The sequence below is a fragment of the Anastrepha ludens genome, chromosome 5, assembly GCF_028408465.1.
Source record: "Anastrepha ludens isolate Willacy chromosome 5, idAnaLude1.1, whole genome shotgun sequence".
Lineage (NCBI taxonomy): Eukaryota > Metazoa > Arthropoda > Insecta > Diptera > Tephritidae > Anastrepha > Anastrepha ludens.
Window position 1 is genome coordinate 69836854 of NC_071501.1, and position 12805 is coordinate 69849658.

At 37.5% G+C, this 12805-nt stretch overlaps 1 protein-coding gene across 1 annotated transcript in view; it reads left to right on the forward strand.

The window, feature by feature from the left end:
• LOC128864751 (uncharacterized) overlaps positions 1 to 12805 on the forward strand; it is a 190425-nt gene that overhangs the window by 65636 nt on the left and 111984 nt on the right. The gene's annotated exons all lie outside the window — the stretch shown is intronic.

The window sequence follows — 12805 nt, forward strand, 5'->3', positions numbered from 1 at the left end:
TTGAACTCAGACCTAAATTCCAATTCAGTTTTCCCGAAATTTTATATTTTTCCAATTTTATTTGAAATTAAAGATTTCGATACCTTTACTGATTTCAAATCAGGTGCACACAAAACGAGGTGCATTCACAGCTGATTATTTCCAGCAAACTTTCCTTTGTGGCATTAAAGAATTTGCTATTTTTAGTACAAAAGTAAGACCAGTTATCTACAAAAAATTTCTTAAAGCGAAAAAGCTTTATTCCATAAGTACTTTCTTAGTCACTTCAGGAATCTTCAAATGAGCATACAAAAACACAGTCCAATAAAAAATGTATTTATTGGACATAGGAATATTATGTTAAATAACAAATTGCTAAAACTTCAGCACGAAGTATTCTAGAAAATTTTAAATAAATCCAGAAAAGAGCAAGCAGCTTTAAATTGCGTTCCCAAAATACCATTCTACCAATGCACGCTCACGCAAACTAAATTACCCGCAGTGCGTACAGCAACATCGCCAACAAGCTACAATCGCACAGCGCTCCCACCAACACAATCACAAACAAAATCACTCCCCAATGATTGCGCGCCGAAAATTTATGATTATTTTAAATTAAAACGGAAACAAATGTTTTCAGCAAATGACAACGTTAACAGCACATCGCAAGATGGGGACAACTGGTGTGATACCATTGGCGGCGATGATGGCAATGGCAATGGCGGTGCCGCTGAATTGACTGCCAACCAAAACAGCGGCCAAACAAAAAACAAAAATTTAGCACTAGCGCACGAGAGTAAAGTGGCGCCAATGGTGCATAACGAAAATTGTATAGCCGCAATCACGCGTTTAATGCGGCCGCACCTTCTTTTTCCAATTCCACAATTTTTGCGAGCGCCCGGTGCTTTAGCGCTGGTTACATGCGTTTGCCTTGCCTTGGCCCTCGTAGTCGGTTGTAGCAATTTTTTTGCGCCAGAATGACTAAACTCACTTGTTTTAGTGTGTGTATTGCTTCTTGCCAATAACAATATAGACTCCCTGCATTGATTTGGAGCTGTGCTATCAAGTCGCCAACTCAAACTGCGCGCTAAGTAGTCCATTTTTCGATAGCCGCGTTGTAGTTAGTCATTGATGGTACGCACCGACGTCACACAAAAGCCACTTTCCGGTTCGCGAAGGAATCGACAATCACATAGACAAATACATTTATATTTCTACAGCTAACTCTATGGCATCCTGTAGAGCTGTAGAGCTGAGTTAGGTCTGCTCCCATTCATTCATTATAAATGCTTTCAACTCATCCCAAAGCATCGTGCTCCTATTACCGACTATTCCAGCTTGCCACTCATTCTATTCATTCTATTTCAAATCATTAGAAACATAATAAATTTATTTGGCTTTTAGTACGTGCAAAATGACAAACAAATATAACTAAAATCCTACTTCTATTATTGTCTGGCTTAGCTGTTGAGCCAGTTGGCTGTTAGATGCGGGCTGCTTACCACTGACAGTTGAAAGCTGACTGCAAATCAAAAATAAATATACAGTGACTTCAAAAATGTATCTCATTATGATTTCGGTGTACATCAGATGCCCCATCTATATTAGATGGCTGATGGCGAAGAATTTATTAATTTTGATTTCCTCGCGTTAAAATTGTATTTGATACAGAACAATTTATTGTCCCAATGACTTTAATATCAAGAAGATGGAACACACACATTTGAGTTCTTTTTCTCGTATTTTTCATTACATTTTGGAGTATTCCTGGGGTCATGTTTTCGATTTTTCGCCAATATGACCACTTGACGGAACATTTCCACACTTCAAACTGTGAAAGGACAAGTTATTGCGTTTTTGTTGTCTTTGATGTGTTTTTTTTTAATATGTTTTGATTAATATTCCTTTACTGTAACGCTCGGATTGTTAACTTCTGAGTTTCAGGAGCCACTGTTTGTTGCAAAGCGAAACGAATAAGTTTCATTGGTAGCGGATTATTGTTAAAGCGACTAGGGTTCGATGTTATAAATGGAACTGTTTTGTTTTTGTGCATGAATATGCTTTCCCAAATGTTGCCTCATTACGAGTTATAAGCAAGAACCGTATACATAAATCATTTTATTAGCGACTCTTGCACATACATACATTACTGCTTTTATTTTATGAACATATACAAGGTGGCGCAAAATTTATCATCCATTTTCGTTTTCCAATAACTTTTTTACTTAGTAAAACAAATGATTTCTAAAAATAAAACCTTTATTTTATTCTTCTTCTTCCTGATTGGTGTGATAACCGCTTACGCGATTTTTGACGCGTTTAACAGAGCGCGTTAATCGTTTTTCAGTTTGAAACATGAAGTGAACCCAAGTCCTTTTCCACCTAATCTTACCAATGCAGAGGAAGTCTTCCCCTTCTTCTGCTACCATCCGCATCTAATACTTTCAGAGTCGAAGCGTTTGCTTCTATTTGAACAACATGACCAAGTCAGCGTAGCCGCTAGATCTTTATTCGCTGTGCTATGTCTATGTCGTCGTAAAGCTCCTACAGCTCATCGTTCCATAGCCTCCGATATGCGCCGTGCAAAGGTCCAAAAATCTTACGCAGAATCTTTCTCTCAAACGCTGCAAGCGTCGCTTCATCAGATAATGCCATCGTCCACGCTTCTGCGCCTTACGTTAGGACGGGCGTGATGAGAGCCTTGTAGAATGTTAGTTTTGTTCGTCAAGAAAGGACTTTACTACTCACTTGCCTACTTAGTCTGGAGTGTCACTTGTTGGTAAGAGAGATTTTCTGTTGGATTTCAAGGCTATCAATATTGTCGGTGTTAATACTGATTCCTAAATAAAGGAAGTCAAGCCTCGAAACCATAAATGCCAAGAGTGACGTGGGTGCCGATATGTGAGGGCACCGACCGGTTGCTTGATGACAGGAGGTACTTCGTTTTGTCGCCGTTCTCCTTGCATCTTACCTATTATTTTTGCATCTTTTTCCAGCTGTCTATTTGACAAATGCAAAAGTTATTTTTCCTCATTCATTATTTTTCACTATTTGCAAAAATTATGAATCTACCGAAAGATTGATTACCATATTTTGGTACCTTGTATACCATCACTTAAATAAAAAGAGTTGCGATAAGTATGTAAACCTCTATTATTGCATATTTTAAATTATACACATTTTTTTTTAACTAAACTCATAAAATTTCAAGTTACAATGGAGTTTATGGTCATGAAAAATATAGTATTACTTCTTGTCGGACTGAGGAAGACTAATTAGAACTTTATTATGAAAGAGCCATTAGATATTCTCAGAAATAAAGTTGAAAATATACTAAAGCGTGGTCAATTTATACTGACATGTCAATAAGTACTGAAAAGTGTGGGGAAAAGTACCTCCAATCTGATCAGCTTTTAATTGGTAAGCGTGAAATTTGACTACATTACCAACCTAAAACAATGTATTAAAGCAAAAAATTTTAAAACAGTTCCAGAGAGAAGCGAGTGGAACATCTTCACAGGCCCAAATCTAGGGTCTACTGCTACTTTCATAAATGGACGAACGCTAAACAGCGGCTGTTGTCAGTGGATCTCGATGCATTTTAGTCTACGGTACTACAGCGTCTTTCAGGTTGAATTAAGACGGACAGAAAAGCGGATTTTTGGTTGATTATTACATAGTTTTCTGTTTACCTCATGCAGTTTTCGAGATGTCGCTGAATATGATCATACAAATTTGTAATATCTGTATAATCCGTTTACCGATGAAAGTGATGATTTATGGTGATGATGCCTCAGGTTACAAGTCGCAAAATCGGCAAAAGCAAATAGATAAAATTCGAGCATCAACATACACTATTTATTAAGGTTGAGAATATTTCTTCAAAGCTCCAGCTTTTTTTTATTGTTACACTAAATGTTTAGTAATTTATGTTACCTTAATTGTACCTACATTACATTAGTTTTGTGTATTTCTAGGCACCCCTAGTCGTATGAGTAACTATTTAATTTGAATTGAATTTCTCTGTACGAACATTTCAACATTTCGCTTTAGTTTACTCTATAAAATAAAAACAAATGAGTGCAAATGGTTTTATATTTTTTTATTATCTAACATAGAAAATACTTTGCTCACATTTCCTATTAAAAATATTTATAAAAAGTAGTACTTACACTCATACATATCTACATGCAACGATGAGAAGGGAGAAAACGAAAAGCAAATAACTAAAAAATAACAAAATGAAAAAGTGAAAAGCGAGAAAAGCTTAGCACGATCTCATTAAACGCAAATCATTTGCTACTTTACGCCTTACTAAGCTGCATATTAAAAATAGTACTTTATATTTGCACCATAGTAAGCAAATACCTACATTCACACACAAGTACATGCACTTGCACATACACATACTTATTTGCATTCATATTTTTATGCAGAAAAGCTTCATATTTTTCACTTTCCACTTTCGCAGCTATATTTTCATTTCAACTTTTAATTTTCCTAAGTCATCTAAGTACAAATAATAAGCAGAATGTACGCTTAAGTATCGCCGACTGGCTTGGCTGCTTTTCAAATTAGTAAACAAAACAACGATGAAGCAGCCATTAAAGTGTGAGGCAGTAATGCAAGACAGAATAAAAGCACGAAAGTGAGAAAAAGTAAAGTAAAGCAAAGTAGAATAAAAGGCGCAAAAATAATAGAAAATCGCGGAGATAGAAAGCAATGGAGGAACGCAGAGAATAGTGGAATATATAGGAGAAGAAGAAGTATCACTGATAAAAGTGGGTAAGAGGACTTATGCAGATTGACTAAAAAGATGAAGAAGAGAATTGCAGTGAAAGCAATAGAATGGCTACAATAACAAGTGTAAGCAGAAAAGTAATAGAAAGCAGCAAAACATTTATCGTGCAATAGAGAAAAAATACACAGGCCGAGGGAAATGGAGGGACGAAAGAAAGTGAGAGAGAAAGAAAGAAAAAAACGACAGGTGGCTAAATATCAGCCAGAGTGGCATATTTACTCATAGTTACATACTAAATCTTTTTTAATGAGCACATTTCAATAGGAGCTTGAATGTAAAGTGGACTAGCATACAGACAATTTCGCTGGAAATGTACGCATACAAAGTTGGATGGTGCGCAGACGAAATCTTACGCATGTAATTGTGTAGATTTGTATTACAAGCAACTGATATTTGATCCTTGACTATTGCCTATTACACTTTCTCATTTCGTTTGTTACATTAAGGAAAAAAATTTAATGTTGCAAGCATTGGTTGGTTGGTTGGTTTAAGTGGTGATTCTTTTGCCACATCCTCGCTACCAACTTGTTTACCAGTTATTTACAGCTTGACTATATCCAGTCTGTGCGGTTCAGGAACCTTATTAGGTTGTTGACATCTAAGTCATACAGCTGTTCCAGACTCTCGAACAGCGGTTGGCCCAGGGTTAACATTCTGTTCTTCCATAGGGCAGGGCATTCGCAGAAGAAATGGAAGATTGTTTCCTTTTTCTCCGGTTGTTTACAACTGTGACAGTATGTGTTGTGAGGGATGCCCATTTTGGCTGCTTGTTCTCCTACAGACCAGAAGCCAGTTATGACTGCCGTTAGTCTCCAGGCGTCCCGTCGTTTCATGTTTACCAATATTGAGGATTGTTTGAGGTTGTAGGTGGGCCATAACGTTCTGCTAATTTTGCATTTCGTCTGGTCTCTCCATCTACAATCCGCGATTCGAAGGTATTTTAGGGAAGTTGCACTCTTGACTGCACCTAATGGTGTGAATACCGATTCTGCAAGAGCGTTATTCTTGGCAGATTCCCTTCTTGCCAGTTCATACGCTTTTTCATTACCTTCGATGCTCCTATGTCCCGGGACCCAGATTAAGGTAACTTTATGGTATTCGCTCAATGCTCAGAGGAGTGGAGATAATACTCCCCCCTGTGCAGTGCCCCTGCGGACTCTTTTTCTTATGTTGATATTGCCCATATAAGCTCTAATTGTGCTGGTTTCTAGCATAGATATGATCCAATTGCTGATACATTTTTTCACCCCTAAGTCTATTAACGCCCGTTGGATAGCATCAGTGCTAACATTATTAAATGCGCCGTCTATGTCAAGAAAAGCTGCCATAGTGTACCTACTGTTTGCTTGCTAGAGACCCCTCTATTGTTCGGATTACCTCGTGAAGCGCTGTCTCCGTCGATTTGCCTTTGAGGTAAGCATGTTGTGCAATTGATATACTGGAGCTCTCCAGCGAGCTTCTAATGTGTATGTCTAAAAGCAATTCGAATGTTTTTAGAACGAAGGACGACAGACTAATTGGCCTAAAGTCCTTCGCTGTTTCATGTCCCCTTCTGCCCACCTTTGGTATGATGATGACTCTAACAGGTTTCTAGCTATTTGGAATATAACCTAGGCTTAGACACGCTTTGAAAATTTGCATTAGCCATGGCAGAATATTATCAAGAGTTTCCTGTAACATCTTTGGAAAAATCCCGTCAGGGCCTGGAGATTTAGAAGGTGAAAACGATTTGATTGCCTATGCAACCTTCTATTTTGTGACTATTACATCCGCAAGATGCTGTGGGTTATAGCGGCTCCACCGAATTCTCCCAACATCGCTTTCGTGAGCGCTACATCCCGGAAAATTAGTATTTAAGAGAAGTTCTAGAGACTCTTCTGCCGTAGAAGTCCAAGTGCCATTGAATGATCTTTGGACAAGATACGGCTGAGCCTCGCAGAATCTCTGGTAGATTCGATCGAAGAACAAAAATCTCTCCAGCTCTCTCTTAGTTGCCTTTTTGTACTGTCTCCGACTATCTCTGTACTGTTGCAAATTACCTGTTGAGTAGCTGAGATTAACATTTTTTCTGGCTTCTTCCCTTAATTTCGAGAGCTCATTGCTCCACCAGGGAGGATGTGTTTTTTTGCTATATTTAATTGGACACGACGTCTTGTAGGCCCTACTGAATGTCTTCTTCAATGTTCCAACCCTACTCTCAAGGTTTTCCGTGAGAGTGATTTGGCTGATCGGAATTCCTCCCAACCTATTGTTCACTACATTTTTGAACTTTTTCCAATTAGTTCTTAGTGGGTTTCGATACGGTAAGGGTGTATCCACCCTCAGATCCAGCTCGAAAAGGATCGAGCTGTGATCCGAGAAAGAATTTTTGTTGGCGACCCTCCATTTTTCTGCCCTTACCGAACTGTTTACGGACAGTAAAGTAACATCAATTACTTCCGCCCATCCCCTAAAGTACTCCGTACTAGGACAGGTGAAAGTAGGGGTGTTCGTTGCAAGCATACGCGTGAATAAAATTGAGCAGTTTTCGATCTCTAGCCTGTTTTTCATATTTCCTTTAATCTTAATCTTTATCTTTATCTTTATCTTTATCTTTATCTTTATCTTTATCTTTATCTTTATCTTTATCTTTATCTTTATCTTTATCTTTATCTTTATCTTTATCTTTATCTTTATCTTTATCTTTATCTTTATCTTTATCTTTATCTTTATCTTTATCTTTATCTTTATCTTTATCTTTATCTTTATCTTTATCTTTATCTTTATCTTTATCTTTATCTTTATCTTTATCTTTATCTTTATCTTTATCTTTATCTTTATCTTTATCTTTATCTTTATCTTTATCTTTATCTTTATATTTATCTTTATCTTTATCTTTGTCTTTAACTTTATCCAAATTATCTTTACATTGTGTAAAATAAGTACCCGGAATTTAAAAAAAAAAACACATTTTTTCATATTATTCATCATTATTTGTTGGATCGCCTTCAAAATAGGCTCCTTTTGAGCCGATACAAATATTCCAACGAACAACCCAGTCATCCATGGACCGCTGGTAGGCCGGCGCCGGAATGGCCTTCAGCTCCTTTAGCGAATTTTTTTTAATGTCTTCAATCGACTCAAAACGCCTTCCCCGAAGACGATTGCTGACTGGTTTGCATATCGTACTCGTAGACCCATGTCTCATCACCAGTTATTATGCGTTTCATGAACGTAGGGTCCGTATTAGCTCGGGAAACCATGTCTTCAGAGACCTCCTTCCGATGCTCTTTTTGCAAAAAATTGAGCTCTTTCGGAACAAGCCGAGCGGCGACGCGGCGCATGCCCAACACACCAGTCAAAATGTTCTGAGCGGTCATGTGAGAGATGTTAAGCTCACGACCGATCTCTCTGGTACTCAAACGACGATTTTCAAATATAATTTTCTTAATTTCTTCGACGTTTTCGTCGGTCGTAACGATCGATGGTCGTCCGGAGCGAGGCAAATCTTCTACCACTTCACGGCCCTCCTTGAACGTCTTGTACCACTCGTAGGTTTGTGTTTTGGATAAACACGAGTCACCATAGGCTTCCCGCAACATATTTAATGTATTGGCACACGCAATTTTGTTCGCAACGCAAAATTTAATGCAAACCCTCTACTCCACAAGTTTATCCATAGTAAAATTCGCCAAGTAAACAAAAGATCAACTCACTTTGACTGCAGAATAAAACACACTAAGTAATAGATCCCGTTCTAATAAGGCTTGTGCATTCAAGGACATGTGTACCAACATGAAAAAACCAAATTTGAAGTGTCAGGTATTCCCGGGAGAGTTTAAATTATAAATTCCGGGTACTTATTTTACACAATGTATAACCAAATTTAATGCCTCAAATCTTCATTGCAAATACGGCTTCAAAATAGTACGCAAGGTGAATGCTGCACTCTTGTTCAGGTAAATTATTCACCCTATCCTCTCTATATAAGTTACAACGATTTGCGACTCGCATTACGTCTTGACATGCGAAACTTTTACTTATTCTCAAGTCGTTGGTTAAAAACTATTTCCTTTATAAAGTTGGTATTTTCACTCACTCGAAACCTTACCCAAATTTTAGGAAAACTAATAAGAACGCATGTTTGCTAGTAGATTTAAAAACATAGCAGCATTTATTGTACAACAATTTCCCTAAGGTAGCAGCAACAAAAAAATATATGTAAGCCAACAACTTGATATTTCTGTAAGTAACTGCTTTAGGCAAGGAAGAATGTGGCTGAATATAGGAAATGTTGTGGAAGGAAATAATGCGACGAGTATTATCCTTAAAATGTGTGTTGCATAGTTACAAAGAGAGGCATAACGGCTAAGGGACAGAATAGTAGAGCTGAAAGTGGAAAAACAATAGACAAAAGTGGCAACAGCAGTAATGACAAAAATATTCAAAGGAGGCGCACACGAAAATGAGAAAATGCGAGACCATTTGAATAGAGCTTTGCATAACAAAGCAACAAAATATGCAGGCTAGAGTGTAATCCTGTGCGAGCCCTCATGTGCGTATGACACACAAATACGAATGTGTATGTGTATTTTGTTGTTATTTAGCAAAACTGCCAGTAAGCAACATCTTTTCAAAAATTGTGCTTATAAATTTGCAAACGCTGCAGAAATTTAGTACACGATATACTCGCACATATACATTTATACAACCCGCGACAAATGATGGTACATCAAAATTTTGTGTTTGTTCAATAAAAAAAACAAGTTTGAAATTTGTTATAAAAATTTGAAAAAATCAATAGCCTTTTGATCACTTGTTTTCAATTATAATTTCTAAAAAAGCTTTTTTGTTTGCAGCTTATGAAATTTCAGGAAATTAAAGTATGATATTGCAAAAAAATTCAATTGATTCTTTATAATTTTTTGTACCTTGACGGTACTGCGTAGTATCTCCGTATGCCGAGGACTTTAAAGTATTTGCAACCTTCACAGATCTACGCGACTGCAATCCGACATAAATAGAGTCAGTGAATGGTGGTGCAAAAATCAGTTCACGCTTAATATTAATAAATGCTTTCATGTAACTTATAGTAAGCATACCAACCATACTCCTTAGAGTGTTGCGGGCTCCGTCTTACAATCTGTGAGCCAATTGAAGGACCTTGGTGCTGTATTTTTTGATTCCAAGGTCACATATAATAGCCATCTCGATTGTATTCTTTCCCGCTCATATGTTAGCTTTTATCCGCCAAAACTGTCGAGTGTTTACGAACGCCTACATACTTAAATCTCTGTAGTGTGCATTGTTTAGGTCAACACTGGAGTATGCCAAACGCTGCCTTTGAATGCCTTACAAAAAATTGAATCTAACCGCTTTGAGCGAGTTCAAACATTTGTTCTAAAATTTGCTCTCTGTTTGTGAATTTCTACTGCCACTACCTTCTTACTATTCTCATTACCAGCTTAGGCTCTCTCCACTTGAGGAAAGAAGAAAATGGATCTGGAAAATGGTGCCCTCATTTGACATTAACATCATAACTGGCTCTATTCACTGTTTCTAATTATTAGAAAGATCGTTTTTAACATTCCCTCTAGAATTTTTTGCTCTTCTTCTAAAAGTAGTTATGATGTCAACACTCCCATGTCAAGAACTTTTGCTGAACTAACTTAGTCTTCAATGCTTTAGATTTTGATTTCACGCAATCAAGACCCATTTACTATAGTTAAATATTTACGAATGTTTTTCTCTGCGACACATCACTACTATTTTACGCTGGCTCAGGTATTTTGTATTTGTCTCAATTTCAAGATTTATCTGCATTTAGATTATTGTTAGTCTGTACGAATAGTGTATACTTCAAGGCTTGAAAAAAATATAGGTGAATATATATGCATATTTAGTCTATAAGGATCTTGTAATCGTAAACTTAAATAAATCAAAAAAGTCAAAAATTGTAAAAAATTTAACTTTTAACAAAATTAAAGAGCATAAAAAAAAAAGAAAAAACAAGCATGAAAATTTGTATGTGCTATCGTTTTGTCGCAGGGGGTACATAAGTACATACATGTATACAAATATTTTTAGCCATATTATACCCAATGCCACCAACTAAAGCCAACTATGCTAAAGCTTGCAGTTACGCATTCATTCTCTGCGAGCTCATTGTGAACCGAGGAAAAATCCCTGAGTCAAAAATTCTCAAAAAGAAGCTGACGCATCTAATGCCTGCGAGTTCATATAATGTGTAAGTCCGTGAATGCTATCAAGGAAATTTTATGTATGAGGGGACCTAGGAAATTTCGCTTTTTGTGTTGTAAGGTTTTCTCGATTGTTCGGGACTGGTATTAAATGAGAAGAATTATATGTATAAAGATAAAATGTATCTCAGCTTCCACTGATGCAAACTGCGAACATTGATTTTGGTTTGAATGCATCAGTACTGCGGCAGTGGTCTTCCTACATGGTATAGTGTCGGAAGTGTGTCAGGATTTGGGTTGAAAAGACGAATTAGTCAGTGCGCTTTTATTTTCCATAAGAAGCGGATAGTTCACTACATATTTAAGAGGTACTCTTCGTACCGAATTCAACTAGTACCGAACTAGTTAAGCTGAGGTTCGTGTAGACCTGCAAACCCATGCTGATACCATTAATTTTTCAAGTTGGCTCTCTGATTCCCAATGTGGTGAAAAAACTTCGTATCTCTAAAAAACGATAAAGTATTTTTGATGGTTGCGTATTAGGCCGGGTCGATTTGTGGGGAGGCAAAAAAATCGCCCATTGCTTTGTGAAAATCATATTCTAGGGATCAAAATAAGAAACTTTGTCGAAGGAATTATACCTCTAAAACGAATTCTGATGTCCCCCAATTTGGGTCGAACTCTTTAGTTTCTTTTCTCATGTAAAGGTGATATTTTGAAATGATTGTATAGGGAACCCCCCAGGGGAGTTCCAGGGGGTGTGCCACTGGCATGGGTGGATCGGCCGTCTAAAGTTAGTGGGGGTCGGTCATACATTTGGACTCAATTGGAGCACTCTAAATGGGCCAAAGTGGGATTTTTCGTTCGACCCAAATTGGGGGGCATCAGAATTCGTTTTAGAGGTATGGTTCCTTCGGCAAAGTTTCTTATTTTCATCCCTAGAATACGATTTTCACAGAGCAATGAGCGATTTTTAAATCGACCCGCCCTAGTGCGCATTGTTAGTCTGTCAGATATCCAAAGAAGTAAGAGTTTAGTCAATGATTATATCGGCTTCCAGCAAGAGCGGGACAGTCTTCAACGCTCTACATCCTCCTGGTTCTTGTAGCTGCGACTCTGCGACTTTAGTCATTAGAGGAAAACCGTATACGTTTCCCATGTGTTCCTATTAAGCAGAACTCGGGCGATCAATTTAGAGGTATCGGATTTTAAATTGAAATAAAACAGCGCAAATTCAAATAGATTGCTCAACCTTTATTATTTTTGTGTAGACCCATTCATGACATTTATTTTTTAAAGATAATCTTTTTCAAATGTTGGCCATAACTACGCCGTAATTCGGCCATTCGGTCGGTATCTCGTGAATAACTTTAGTAATGTTAGTTCCCAATACTTCAATCGAAGCTGGTTTATCCACAAACCATTTAGACTTTACATACCCCCACAAATAAAAGTCCAAAGCTGTGATATCACACGATCTTGTTGACAAAAGACGAGAGATAAATTGTTCACCAAAACAATGACGCCGTAAATTCATTGCTTCACGGGATGTATAGAAAGTGGCACCATCTTGTTGAAACGTTATGTTGTGGAGATCACAGGCTTCTATTATATATATATAATTCTGTGTTTGGCCGAGCTCCTCCTCCTATTTGTGGTATGCATTTTGATGTTGTTCCACACAGGCTTCTATTACCGGCACCAAAAATTCGTTTATTATCGCCATTCACTGTTACGTTGACGCTAGCTTCGTCCCATTGGCCTTCTTAATGTAGACTGACCTGATTCAGAGCTTGCTGAGGATAAAGAGTTGCCCACAAACTGGGCAGAGTTGACTAATTTAACA